Here is a 14,983-nt window from a genome sequence, read left to right as displayed (position 1 = left end):
AGGCTGGAAACAGCTTCACCAGCTCACTGCTTTCATTCTCAAGGTCAACACGTGCTAATTAGCTGTTAGCATGCAGCTAGCTCACCGGAAGTCCTCCAGAAACGTGGCTTTGAAGGAGCTGCAGCTCCGTGGCTGTGGTTCAGCTTCTCCAGCAGCTTCCAGCAATATTTCCACCTTATCAGGACTTATTTTCTCCTCCAATCCAAGAGCTTCACTTTCTTCCTCTGGCAGCAGGACGCTGCTCGCGGGGGTTTCGGATTAACTGGTCTCCGTGTTAACTGGTGCCCCACTTCCTGTAGCGTCTCTGCTGCTGCTAAAAGCAGATGTTAAAAACCGACAGGAATCAATCCGCAGCTTCCTGGAAAACTCACTTTAACCGCTCTGAACACAAAGTTTAAAGAGTTGGACCTTTACTGAGTCTGGATCCTTGTTGGACCAGCACGTGTCAGACCAGGGCTGTGTTCGAAACCGCATACTGTCTACTACATCCTTACATACTCATACTATCCATCCTACATCCTGCTTACTCAGTCCATCAAACAGTATGCGAAGCATTTACACTACAGCATACTACATAATAACCCACAATGCATTGCACTTCTTCCATGAGCAGAAATCGATCTGCTAAAGCTGATTTCACTTTAGCTCTAAACTCGTCAAATGTACAACTTCATCGAGATTTTTTTTTAAATTAGGCGACAAAGTGGTGGTTTAGAGCCCGAGTGTGTCGTTTATTTGTCCGAATATCAGCTGTTTATGATTTTGTTCGGACGAATTCGGCGAAATTCAAGCCAGCCGCAGTGAGCAACGCACTTCCGGTTATTTTCACCAAAATAAAGCACCCCTTTCTCTTTCTCATGCAAAACAACCTCAGTGATAAATCTGTGCTTTTACTTTGAAAACAAGAAGCCAATCTTTCAGCAATATATCTCGCTTAACATCGCCGTTTGGACCGGTGTCCCGTTAACGGACCACTTATTATGCCAATTATGATGCTTTACCGACGGAGAGTTTTTTCGGCTCTTCAACAAAGATCGGCTCACCGTCTTCGGTACATCATGGTCGCTTTCAGCATGGACTTGTTCTCAGATGTAAGGGGTTTTTTTTGTTTTTTTGTTTTTTGTTTTTACTATTTTTAATCATTGTCAATCCAATCAGAAATCTCGTAACATAACATACCTACGAGCACAAACAATGGAGGGAAGATTAAATCTAGAACCATACTCAGCTTGCTAAATGTACATCATGAAGAAACAGTCATTGTGAACTGAATAAAGTTTATTCAAATGTCCGTCGCGTTGCATCTTGGGCAATTTCAGTATGAGTAGTGAACACACGATGTCTACTCAACATTTCTGGCGAATGCAGTATGCATCCGGGAACTTCTCGCATACTCAAAATCGCATACTGCCAGTGTAAACACACTGCATACTCAATAAGTTAGTATGAGTAGTACGTAAGTATGCGGTTTCGAACACAGCCCTTGACTGGCATCAACTGCAGCTGCAGCTTCTTCTTCTACTGACTTCCGGCAGGCTGGACGCTGGATCAGCGGAATGCTGCCCCCACCTGGTCACTGTTCATACTGAGAGGTTGGGGAAGAAGAAACTTTACAACTGCCTGATCTAATGACGAGTTCTTCAATCGTAAACCAGCCCCCCCACTCCTCATCCGTTTGGATTTTGGAGATGAGCTCAGTCTGGGTAGGAGCCCATAGAAGGGGATTTCACTCGGGTCTGAAACGGCCGAGCCAATCAGCGTTGCCGCTTTTTGTTTTCAAATTTTTTTGGCGATTTCCGGTGGCTAAACCGGAAGTGACGCTTTCACTGCGCGTATCGGAGATGACGGACTTTAACTTTAACCATCGTGTGAAAGCTGCAATCAGGAAAGTTAGAGCCAAAATACCAAGAATTACAACAATCAAGCAAGAGCAAGAGTCTGGCCTGGTGAGTTTCTAACAGGAAAAGACGTTTTCGTGTGTCTTTGCGTGTAAGGACGCTAGAGCTAAAGAGCTAATGCTAACCCTTAGAGAAGCTAACGCATTTTGATGATGTGTTTGTTTTGAAGCGCTGATTGGCTGAAGTGCGCTGTCAGTCAAAGAAGTAACCGACACCCCCTGCAAGAAGTTTCAATGGGCTCCTATCCAGACTGAGCTTAACTCCAAATCCAAATGTGGATGAGGAGCGGGCGGGTCTGGTTTATGAGGCTAGGCGAGTTCAGCCCAGACAGAAATATCCTCTTTAAAGGAAATGAATGAAGCCAAGGCCTGAAAGCTCTTTAAAGTCCCGCTCCAGTCCTGTTTTGGAGCCGTTTTAAAGTGTCCTCAGGAGTCTCTGTGATGATGAAGTTTTTAGCCAACGTCACTAAACCTGAGCTGTTTCAGTTAAAAAACAAATCCAGCAGTAAAAGGACAGGGGGTGTAGCTCAGTGGTAGAGCACATGCTTAGCATGTATGAGGTCCTGGGATCAATCCCCAGCATCTCCAGTCTTTATGTCAGTGTATGACTGCAAAACCTCAGCAGAAGAACTCACTCCAGCTCAGCATCAACTCTTCCAGCTCTCCACTGACAGTCATTCAGCAGCAGAGCTCTGGAGAACATCAGTCTTCATTCTGGTTCTCAGGAAGCAGGAACCCAGGTCAACAATGACTTCAGACCACGGCTGTCACCTCTCAAATCACTGGAGACACATTTTACTGTTCCAGCTGGGTCAGAGAGAAAGAGGTTGTTGTGTCTAACACTGGAGCCAGTTCAGCAGAGAGATCCCAGAGCTGCTCCAAGAGACACGAAGCCTCCATCTATGTCCTTAATGTCAGACATAAAGCTTGGAGATGCTTTGGGTTGACCCCAGGAGGATTGGGATGGCAATTCAAGGGCTCATCCGGGACTTGAACTCGGGACCTCCCACACCCAAAGTGAGAATCATACTCCTCGACCAACGAGCCGACACGTCCGTGAAGCAAAAGGACTGAACTGATTGTCATAAATCAGGCAGGTGATCCAGACTCCTGACAGCCTGGACAGTGCTCAATGAATGACGACATCCTGACTAAAGGAAATGAAAACATGAGTCATGATGACCTTGTGTTCAGGTTTATGCCCAATATTTGTGGTTTCTAATGAATGAAAGAAGCTCATCCACCAGTTGATAGTATCTCAGTTTGTCAGGAGCCTCTATGTTCAGTAGAAATGTTCTTTCAGTTGATGGAATCAGGCAGAGGTTTCCTGACCAGCTGGCTCTGGGTGGAGCCCGGAGAAGCTGCCTGCAGAACTTCAGCCAGAAGCTGCAGAAGCTGCAGACTGCTCTCAACAGGAAGTGGAGTCCTCTTTAACACCAGGCTCACTGTTTGTTTCCACACAGGAGCAGCAGGCAGCTCAGCGGCTCAGCAGCAGTGAGCACAGAGCTGTTCACACGTTTCTGAAGTCTCTGACAGCCTTGGAAACATTTTCAAAATGCTCCTAAAGACCTTCCAGACATTACAGGGAGGCCTTCACACAACGTGCAACAAACATTCACTCATTTCTGTCAGAGATTATTTTAAGTATTTGCTCACATGGGGTCTCAGATTAAAAAAAAAAATACTGGTAATCCAGGTTCCCATGACTGCTTGTTCTATAAACCTTCTGGTGTTAATAACCAGATGGATCCAGGAAGAATTAAAAGTCAGATTGATTTTCTGATTCATGATCAGGAATGAAGTTCTCTGTTGAGGAGTTCCAGCTTCTTTTATCCACTTCATCTTCTCAAATCCTAACAAACAGACGTCCACTGGTTTCTATTCAGTCACTTTCGAATCATGTTTGGTGTTAAAGTTCAGCTCCAGCTGTGTTTTTCTCCACACATCTGGTTTGTTCCAGTGGTCTCTGTCTCAGTCCGACTGTCAGACACACAGGAGGAGGAGCTGTGAAGGAGTCGGCTCCTTCTAAAGAAATCTCTCTGTTCAGGAGCTGATTGATCAGAGAACATCAGCTTTACTTTACGGCTCTTTGATGAACAGGATGACAGCAAAGTGAGAGCAGGGCTTCACTCTGCTGACATGAGAGCAGCATCAGAAAGGATCCTGACCGTTATCAAGAACACAGAAAGAGGACTGACGTCCAGCACCTCACATTAGATCTGAGTAGAACCAGAACCAGGGCAGTGTGGTCAGAATGGAGCAGAAACACAGACTGAGCCTGGATCTGGATCCATTCAGAGGACTGCTGGCTCCAGGGTCAGGGGTCATGTCATCTGTGGAAATGAAGTGTGATGATTCTCTATTAGAAGCTCAGCTTCAGATGTGTATTGAAGCCAGTTTTAGTCCTGCTTTAATGATGTTTCCATGGTAACAGATGAATATAACCTGCAGAGCTCCACTGAGTTCCTGATCACAGATGATGGAGGCTGCAGTCCAGTGAGAGCTGGATTCAGAACAAACAGCTGAATGACAGGTCTGATTTCTCTGGATCACATTTCTATTGATTATTTCAGACACTGATTGATGAGCAGATCCACTCAGGGAGACTCCTGCTGCTCATCTGGTCTTCCTGCTTTAATCAAGTCAGGAGCCACAAACTGCAGAAACTGACAGACTGAGCCTCATCTTCAGCTGGACCAGAGTTCACCTGGTAGTCCAGAATGGTTTACAGTCAGGTCGGCACCACTCCAAGTCGGCCCCGACTTGCCGACTTGCCCCGACAGCCGCTAAGCAGCGCTTAGCGGCTGTCTGGTCATGAGGGTGGAGAACATTACAATAAAATTATAATGCAGGCGACTGGTTTGATCAGGCGGCGTTCGCGGATCACATGCCGGTCACATGATCTGGTCACATGCCCAGACAGCCGCTCGCGCTGTGCGCTCGTAGCTAAGCTACTCGGTTCAAACAGGACGTCAACCATGAAGCTCCAGGTCCATTCTCCACCTCTAACCTGTCAGTCACCATAACCACACGGTTTGTCCTCCAGTCCCCTGCCTGCTACGTGAGGAGAAGCGGCGCTGCCGGCACGAAAAAAACTGCAAATCGTCGTGGCGCAGCCGGCATCGCTGCACTACGATTCCCAGAATGCCTTCGGACCGGTCACATGACCAGACAGCCGCTAAGCGCTGCGCGCTCGTAGCTAAGCTACTCGGACGTCAAACATGAAGCTCCCAGGTACATTATCCACCATCGTGATTAAAAAAAAAGAGACGCTTTTGGCCGAGTTGGTAAGCAGCTTACAGTCAAGTCGGCACCGACCAACTCGGCCACTCGAGAGCCCCCCCGCCCGCGATGCCGACTTGGCTTGATGCCGACTTGACTGTATCCCGGGGCGGTGCCGAGTTGGCCGGGGCCGACTTGGAGTGTTGCCGACCTGACTGTATCCCGTCCAGAACAGAGTCTGGGGGAGTTTTCTCAACTGACTGAAACTAGTTCTGGTCCATACTGGACCAAACAGGGCTGGTGTGTCCTGATCCCTCAGTCTCCCATATGGTCTAGTGGTTAGGATTCCTGGTTTTCACCCAGGTCCGGGTTCAACTCCCAGTATGGGAAAGCTCCTTTCTTGGGATTGTTGAGGTTCAAATCTCATCTCTGAAGTGGTCAAACCTGAGGTCCCTGCTGATCTGTCGGACCCTTTATGCTTCACACTGCAGATTCACTGAGGCCTCCATGCCATCCAGAGTTGTTTGTTTCATAAAGACTCAAGCTTTGTGTTGTGTTGCTATGTCGACTCTACCCACACCAAGTCAGTACTGAGCGGAGTAAGGCTGAGAAGGAACCAGTGGAGAAGGACTGATAGAGCTGTCCATGGTGCTGAAGTCTCAACTTCATCTGCTGAAATGATGTGAAGACATCAGATCTGGGCAGCAAGTGGCAGCAAGTGGCTTCAGGACAATATTTACATCCAAACAGGTTACTTCTCCCTGGAGTCCATTAGCAGGAACAACAAGGACACGGCTGGCAGACACATGTGATATGGACCCACTAAATATATGCAAATATATCAATAATGACTATTTGGTCAGTATCTCAATAAAATGAGAAAAACTAACAGCAACCAGCAGAACAACAGCTTTGTTGAGAAAGCTGAAAGAATATACGAAGAAAGGAAAAACTCCAGATCACATCCATAAAGAGTGGATTCTATGAAGGTAAAGTGAATATTTGTCTCTGGAGAAGCATTGTGTAAACTACAAGACAGAGATTTCTCTATTCTAAAGTTTTTATTGTGGTTTCTCCTTTGATCAGTTTCAGAAACTATTTTAAAGATTTGGTGATGTTTTGAAAACTAAACTGAAGTCATTATTTATTACAGAGCATCTTTTTTGTGTTCAGGTGTAACGACCCTTTAGAGTAACTTCCTCTGTCCATCCCTGACCAGATGTGTCTGTGACGTTGTTTACATGGCCACTAGGAGGCGCTCAGTTTGAAGCCGTAACTCTTGGTGATCATTTGGGGCATGACTTAAGGAGCACTGTGGTGGTTTTCCCAGGAGGACAGTCTCTTAAAATCAGCTCCCGTCTCTCCTGTACTGACACATGAAGAGGTTCAGTAATGGAACCACTGCTGAATATCTGACAAGCTGGGTCATGATGTTCATCCACAAGCAGTGACCATGAATGAAAAACCACTGAACAGAAAGTACTGGAACAGTAAGGTTACCTGGAAAGACCATAACAGCAATATAATAAACACAGTGACTAATATGTGTGTCAATAGAATGCTACACTGCAACAAAAAGATTGGATTCATCCAGATTAATAGTTAAAACTATGTTTTCATGAAGACACACTCAAGAAGATGGAACACAAAGTCAGAACTGGTGAAGATAATGGTAATTAATAAACCTTTCCAGGCAGTCAGTGGAGAAACGAAAGTGAAAAACAGGCAGGGAGCTGCTGGAATAATGAAAGGATGATGATTTCTCTCTTGGATTTATTACCATCTCATATGCATCAGTTAAGAAAGACTTTTTTCAAATACTTGCAGTTGAAAAGCTCTAAACACAAACAGATCATGTGTCTGCCACCTCCAACAAAACTTGAAGAAATAACAAAGACAAATGAAGGAAGAGCCCAATAATACAAATACTATGATATTTCAGTGGATTACAGCCCTGATTCAACATCAGATCAATGAAAAGCCTGGAGAATGGATCAATGGAGACATTGATGGAACAGATTGGTGTGAAGCCTGTCTAAAGTCACCAGAACAAACAAGAAGCACAAGATTTCACTGACGACAATAGAAAAGTGTGATGAAAACGTACAGCACTCCATTAAACTCCAGCATGACTGCTAACACCCCGGATGGACTGGCTCACTGCGGAGCTGCACCTGGAGTCTCACACCCTCTCTACCACAGGCTGGCAAACCTGCCTTCAGTGCTGCTCCATCTGAGGAAACCTCTTTCAACTAAATAGTAAGTGTACCTCATAGTTATGTTTCAACAGTAAGCAAGTGCACTAACATTTGACTTAAAAGATGCAAAAATCTTTGTTAAAAAAAAAAAAAAAAAAAAAAAAAAAAAGAAAACTTAAATGATGCTATTTAAACAACAAAGGTTGCTAATTGAGGTAAAATTCTAGTCCTGAAGAGACTGGGGAGGAGATGAGTGTCTGTCCCACCTAACTTCATTACTAAAGAATTTCATCCCCTCTCATTCGCCCAGTTGGATATAAAGCTTCTCCCAGAACTCTGAATCCCCTTGGTGGTCCTGGTGAGGGGTTCTACTCCAGGTTCCCTACCCTGTCCATGTGGTGTGTGTGTGTGTGTGTGTGTGTGTGTGTGTGTGTGGGATCAGTCGTGTGCCGTAGTGTGAGTTGTACTGGAGGCTCAGCTCTCAGGGGTGAAGAAACATCTCTCACTTCTGAAGAAGAAACCTGATTCCAAGAACTGTTTTTGGTCTGACTCAGAGAAATAACGTCACTCCACTGGAACTTTTTATTTACAACAGATTTTCATTCACTCAAAGGAGTACAGGTTATAATTCAAAATTTAGAAAAATGTAAAATAGTAAAACTTGAAGAAATCAATGATAACTGAATTTACATTGCTTCTTAAATGTCTCAAATTTAAGACATGTATCATTTGAATATGCTGAATTTAACTGAGCGGTTTTTAGATCTTGCGGCTCTTAATTTTTAGTCTAAATTTGGTATCTGGCTGACATCTACCTCAGAGGTCAACTATCCACAGATTTCAGAAAACTTTCAAAGATCTTTTCCCTGCCAAATCAGAACAGAAAATTGACAGTGTTCTCGTGGGGGGGGGGGGGATTCTGAGTGACAGCGAGTGCAGCACCCACCCGAAAACAGGGTCTACTTAGATGCTCCAGTCCCATGGTCACCTCCTTTCATGCTGTGTACCTGTTTTGTTAGCAAGGAAACCGACCGCAGCCTCAGTTCTCAAAAAAAGAGAAAGAGGAAAAAAAACAATTCATAAAAAAACATGCACGTGTAACGCCGGCTGCTGGTACTGGCAGGTTCAGTTCTGTCATTTATGACTCTGTGTTGTTTTTTTTGTTTTCTTTAATAACGAATAAGGAGATGATGGTAGAAATTTCGGCCCACGACGGCCGTTTATTGCTTCCTGCAACAGCAATGAATGAAAATGCTGGTCAGTCATCACATTTGCTTACAGTCAGGTAACAAACACAATCCCCTCAAACGCCTCCAGCCTCAAACTGATGGGCCAACATACATGAACGATATATACTTATTTACCTGCAGCAGCAATGAATGAAAATGCTGGTCAGTCGTCACAACGCGCGACTCGTACAAACCAAAAGTGACGACAAGTGGAATTATGAATTACTCCGTGACACATGCAGTCTACGTGAGATCCGCACGAGAGTTCTTCAGGCTCAGATCGAACCACTCAGGAAGAAATACAAACTGGTAAGGTTCCATACGGTTCAACACCTGCTGCAAACCACTTCCTGCCTCACCTTTGTGTAGAAAAAACAAACATTTTGCAAAAGCTAATAAGTTGGATTACAATCAAAAATATATCTTATCAGTTAAACACAGTCAAACATCATGAGGGGGAGCAGATGATAATATATGATTAAATGAGTATACATGATATTACTAAAAAAACAAATGAAAAAGGAGTGAATAGGGTTAAAAGATAGATTAAAAAGGACATCCATCATGGTCCAGTGTACGACAAAAGAATGCTCTGTTTTTTCACCACAGTCCACAAAAGGAAAAGGAACCTTGTTCCACTGTCTGTGGGAACAAGATCCGATTCATCATTTCTGGAAAAAGCTCATAAAAAAACATCTTGTCTTCCACAGTGGATCGACTTCATCCCTCCACAGTCAGCTCAATGTTCCCCTGGTCTTGTGGTCTGTCGGTCTGCCCCCTGCTGACCTGCAGAGACATGACGACACAGGAGTGAGGAGAGTCTGGCTCCACCCAGAGCTCCAGAGCATCAGCAGAGAGGAGAACAGTACCTTACAGTACAGCCACATGCCCAGCATCAGGAGAAACATCAGCGCGAGAAACGGCAGCAGGACCTCCGCTGTGATGATCTCATTTGTTGGATCTGAACACACAGAGAACAATCAGCGTCTGTCTGAGGACTGCTGGGAGTGAGACCATCAGAGTCCTCCATCTGGGCTCCCTCTTGGTCTGGATCAGGTCTGGGTGGCGCTACAGAGACCAAACCCCTCCAGACATGTCTGTCCCTTCCATCTTCCTCCAGCTCTGCTGGCTGGACTCTGGTTGGACAGTCTAATGGTTCCCCACTTTGATTTACAACACGTCAGTCATAAGAGGTTCCCTTCAGGAGGACAGACTGACCCACCTGTTTTTCTGATTGACTAATATCGAGACTCTGACTGGTTTTATTGGTTCACAACAGCTTCAGTTAAATGAGTCCAACACGATTCCACTGGATAGACTACACTGTACACAATAACAAAGCACATGCAAAGATTCTGTGTCCATCTCCCAAATAACGGAAATCCACTGAGAGACTGAGAACTTTAATAACTGATCACTCCTCCATCGCTACTTCATCACGTTTCCATCACCCTCCATGTTTCCCTCCACTCAGTCTCTTGAGTCCTTGATTCAGCTGTCAGTCCGCCAGTTGTGGTTCTCTTCTCTCTACTCAGAACTCCTGGAGCTTCTTTAGGTCGACCTCTGTGAAGTTGTTCTGGAGCACTAGAGAGGGAGTTCATACACTCCTTACTGCTCTGTACTCGCTCAATAAAGTCAGCCTCTTCCAGCTAAGAACAGAAGCTTTAAAGCAGTCAGAAACACCTGCTGAGGTATGTTGACCAGATTAACTTGGTTTTGATAAATACGTCTGAGTAGGGGTGTGCGATATGAAGATATAAGATCGTCAAGGATTATAATGTCGGGACGATCTCATAAATCAGAAAGATCATTAAACCGTCTATAAGGCACGTTCTCCTCGTTGTTTTTTCACCTATATATAATATTTTTTGGAGTGATGATGTTACCTGAAAGCTTCAGATAATATCAACTAAACATTCCCTCTCGTGCAGTTATCCACATACATAATAGATACATGCGGATCAACATTAACGATTATTTAAAAAAAAAAAAAAGCAGCCACAGCCAGTGCTGCGTTCGGGGACACAAAGGCAGCTAACAAGGAGCGGAGGCTGTGGAGCTTTTCTGACTGGAGCTACTGCTGGGTGGAGGCTGTGTCAGGCAGAGCTGGTTTACAGCAGTACGGGATCTACAAGAGACCAGCCGCCATAGAAACACCCCGAAAAGCTGGAGAGAGAGACGCTGAAGCTAGCACCGACGCTAGCTAGCGAGCTACCGCTAGCAGTTCACAAGCTAGCATGAGGGATTTTATATACAACAAATCACAGAAATGTGAAAAGACGCTTAGTGAACATACCATCAAGTTAACAGCTGAAACGAACCTTTAGTCTGATAACTAGTGGAACGTCTTTGGTTTAATTGGATTATGAGGGGCTGCATTTCAATGGAGACAGAGCCCTCTAGTGGTCATATAGCGCAACTATTAAAACTATATCCTATTAAAACTGCTAAAAAGCTATTTGATGTTTAGTTTTTTTGTGTTACAAAAGTAACTTTATTGTTCATTATCTTTTACCTGATTTTTAAAAGGAGATAAAAGCTTAGCTCTCTGAGCAAAAAATTATTCTCAAGCAGCTGTATTATTCACTCAGGTTATAGATATTAAAGTTAAATTGTTTTTGTTCTAAATTGTTGTCCTTTAAGTGGCAACCAGCTGAGTTTGCATTTTATTGATCCTTTTTAATAATCTATTTGGTGTGTTTAGTTTTTGTGTTACAAAAGTGCACTCTATTGCTGTTCATTACTTTTTATGTTTGTGTTCATTGCACATTTTGATTAGAAAAAAACCTGTACTATTCGAATTCAAGCCAGTTTCTGTAGCTTACATTGTCTTTTTTTTCTTTTAGGGTTTTACATGTTTAAATACATTTCATACGTTTTATATGTTTAACATTGGGGGGGAATGGTCAAACTTGCAAATTAGTCTAGAAAAATCAATATAGAAAAGAATCGTGATAAAATCATGATCGTGACATTAATTAAAAAAAATTGTGATATGACATTTTTGCCATATCGCCCACCCCTACGTCTGAGAACAAAGGTGTTCTGGGTTCTTCTGGTGGAGGAAGAGGTGTTGAAATAGTGTATGAGGAGCTGAGCAGGGCTCACAGACATGTTGTCTGAGGACCAGAGTTCTTCTGGACACCAAACATGTTCAATCCTGCAGCACACAGCACCTTTCTACACTTTCATGGGGAAGAATAACCAAAATAAAGAGAGAACCAATGGCAGAAACTCCACAGACAAGAGCAGGATCATTTTCAGTCTGGTCTGATCAATTCTTCTCATCATTCAGAGGAAACAAGAAAAACTCAGAGAAAACTGCAGCAACTTGTTGGAAACAGCAGAAATTCAGAGGAAGCATGAGAAACTTGAATGAAAAAGGAGAAACTCTGAGGACGCTGTAGAAACACAGATGAAAAAGTAGAAACTCAGAGGAAAATGTCAAAACTTCTAAGAAAAAATGGAGTAAACGGTAGCAACTTGAGGGAAACAGTAATAACTCAGAGGAAGTAGTAGAAACTCGGAGGAAAGAGAACAAGTTCAGATGAAAAAGTAGAAAGCCAGAGGCAACTTGTGGGAAACAGTAGAAATTCAGAAGAAGTGCAAGAAACTCAGAGGAAACAGTAAAGACTCCGAGAAGAGTACAAGCTCAGATGAAGATGGAGTAGAACCTCAGAAGAAAAAGTAGAAACTCAGAGGAAAAACATAAAAAGTAAAAACCCAGAGGAAACAGGAGAAATTCAGAGGAAACAGCAGAAACCCAGAAGAAACAGCATAAACTCAGATGAATCAGAAAAGCCTCAGATGAAACAGTAGGTGCTCAGAGGTTACAATAGAACCTCAGCAGAAACTTTAGAAACAGTGAGGAAATGGTAAAAGCTCAGAGGAAACAGTAGAAGCTTAGAGTAAATGAAAGAAACTCTGAGGAAAGAGTACAACCTCAGAGGAAACAGTAGAAAACCCAGAAGAAACAGCCGAAGCTCAGAGGAAATAGCAATCCAATTCACTTTATTTATATAGCGCATTCTAAAAACAAAGGTCCCCAAAGTGCTGCACAAAGAAAAATACACACACACATATATATAAATATGTGTGTGTGTATGTGTGTATGTGTGTGTAAATATATATATACATGTATGTGTATATATATATATATACATATACATATATACATATATATATATATATATACATATATATATATATATATATATATATATACATAAGGAGTGTAACAGTACACAAAAGTCACGGTATGGTACATAACTCGGTGTAAGGGTCACGGTTCGGTATGTTTTTCGGTACAGTGGGGAAAACGTAACAAAAGCTCACAAATGTACGAGAACATCTTTCCCAAGCTTTCCCACGCGACCGATCTATACGAGACTGGCGGGTCTTCCAACTCCACACGCTGCATCTCTCATTCCGCTCAGTTTTGCCAACTCCCCAGTCAGGAAAGTCGCTATAGGCTGTCCTAAAAGTCGCTAAGAGTCGATAGATGACGTCATCACCTAATTTGCATAACTGCCAATTTGCATGTAATGTAATGGACGCTGTAGGAGAGAGGAATAACATGGGAGAAGCTAAAAGTGAGCTTAAAACACCTAAATATGTTTAGAACTACAAATGAACTGATAAAAGTGTGACAGTGAGAGTGACAGTGTCCATCCCGCTCTGTGACCCAGGGCAGGAACAACGGCGGTTTTGCGCATGCTCGATCCATTTGAAGTGTGGAGGCGGAGTGGTGTGGGTCTCCTCTTCTGCTCTGACTGCAGCAGGGAGCGCTGCATGAGACTGGCTGCCTGTGAGTGCTTTGGGACGGGGGGGGGGGGGGCTCACGCAGCACCCGCTGTTCATTGAGGACAGCAGCTGCAGAACAAGACGTCCTGTCACATCAGAGTCTCCAGAGCACCAGAAAAAGTCGCTATATTTGTCACTAGTCGCTTTTGACAAAAAAAGTCACCAGATTTAGCGAGGAAGTCGCCAAGTTGGCAACACTGATTCCGCTTGTACTTTCTTCTTTGGCTCATTACCGCCACCTAATGTTCGAATTAGGACTCTTTTTTTTTTTTTTTTAACTTACTTGTGTATTCGTCGTGTGATTGTGTGTACCGACCCGTGACCCCCGTACCGTCACGAGTACAAATACCGTTACACTCATATATATATATGTATATAGATATAGATATATAGATATATATATATATATATATATATATGAAAATATAAAAAGTAAAACCATAAAATGAATAAAACTAGGGATGTGCGATACCACTTTTTTTCAGACCGATACCGAGTACGAGTACTTCATCTTCAGTACTCACCGATACCGATACTCGCATACCGATACTTTATATACATAAAATTTAAAATAATGCAATGACAGATTATTTTTGAAAATGAATTTTATTTCTAATAAAAAGGTAGCCCAGCCACTATGTTTAAGTCCAAAATAAAACAAACAACTCTGAGTTTACACTTATTTAAATGAAATTAAGTGCAAGATAAAACAATTTCTCTGAATTTTAAGTTTTTTTAAAAATGAACTGACTTACAAGACGTAAACAAACAACTCTAAGTTATACACTTGTTAAAAGGAATTTATTTTAACGGTTTTTAAATGAAATTAAGTGCAAGATAAAACAGTTTTCCACTTTACATAAACTACGGTTTTTAAATGTACTAATTTTAATGATTTTTTTTATGAACTAAAGTCAAAGATAGAAGTTTAAAGAGTGGCTCGTCTTATTTGTGCTGCTCTCGGATCTCTGCTCTTCAGTTTCTCGGTCTTCTGCAGAGTTTGCCGTCGAGTTGCTGCCGGAGTTTTCTTTTTTTCCAGCACAACAGCGTCAGACTCTCGTCCACAAGCTTCGCCCTGAGGTGTTTAAACAAATTACTAGTGGTAAATGAACAACATCGCGCACCTCCTTTAGCAATTTTAGCATTGCAGAGTTTGCATTCTGCAAAGCTCGGCTCGTTTTCACTTATATAAAAGAATTTCCACACCGGCGGAGTTTTGGTGAGACGAGCAGCCGTTCTGGATTCATCCTGTTGTCTCTGCTCTGGATGAGACTCATGGAGAAGTCAGCCCGCTGCAGTGTAGCCCTGCGCCTGTCAGCGCTCCAGAGAGGAGCTTCTTCCTCTTTCATGTTTGTCGGCAGCTTGCATCCCATTCGGTTGCACTACCGCCAACTGCTGGTGAGGATGGCTTACTACGTGTGGGGGTTTTCTTGCCGTGAGTATCGGCGGCTGGCATCGGTAGCCTTAACGAGTACCCGATACTTTGAAATAAGGCCAGTATCGGCCCGATACCGATACCTGGTATCGGTACTCGCACATCCCTAAATAAAACATAGAATGAAAACTTGAATTGAAATAGAAAAATAAGATTAAATAAATTAACAGACACAGAGGACCACACAACTCACGCAGTG

The 14,983-nt window shown here is 43.2% G+C and overlaps 1 long non-coding RNA gene and 1 other non-coding gene across 2 annotated transcripts in view; one reads left to right on the top strand and one right to left on the bottom strand.

Moving 5' to 3' along the window:
* The first annotated feature begins 2,413 nt into the window (after positions 1 to 2,413).
* Positions 2,414 to 2,485, top strand: trnaa-agc (transfer RNA alanine (anticodon AGC)). Its single transcript has one exon. It is a non-coding gene; the product is annotated as a tRNA-Ala (tRNA).
* A 6,025-nt stretch (positions 2,486 to 8,510) lies between these two features.
* Positions 8,511 to 14,983, bottom strand: part of LOC115384929 (uncharacterized) — a 70,417-nt gene continuing 63,944 nt past the window's right edge. The window contains exons 3-4 of the long non-coding RNA XR_003931009.1: positions 9,416 to 9,507; positions 8,511 to 9,332 (exon numbers count right to left, since the gene is read on the bottom strand). This is a non-coding gene — a long non-coding RNA (uncharacterized LOC115384929). The remainder of the gene's footprint in view (positions 9,333 to 9,415; positions 9,508 to 14,983) is intronic.

The sequence above is a fragment of the Salarias fasciatus genome, unplaced genomic scaffold (assembly GCF_902148845.1).
Source record: "Salarias fasciatus unplaced genomic scaffold, fSalaFa1.1, whole genome shotgun sequence".
In the NCBI taxonomy this organism is placed as follows: Eukaryota; Metazoa; Chordata; class Actinopteri; order Blenniiformes; family Blenniidae; genus Salarias; species Salarias fasciatus.
Note: the sequence above shows the minus strand (reverse complement) of the source record. Positions and strands in the feature narration are given on the sequence as shown.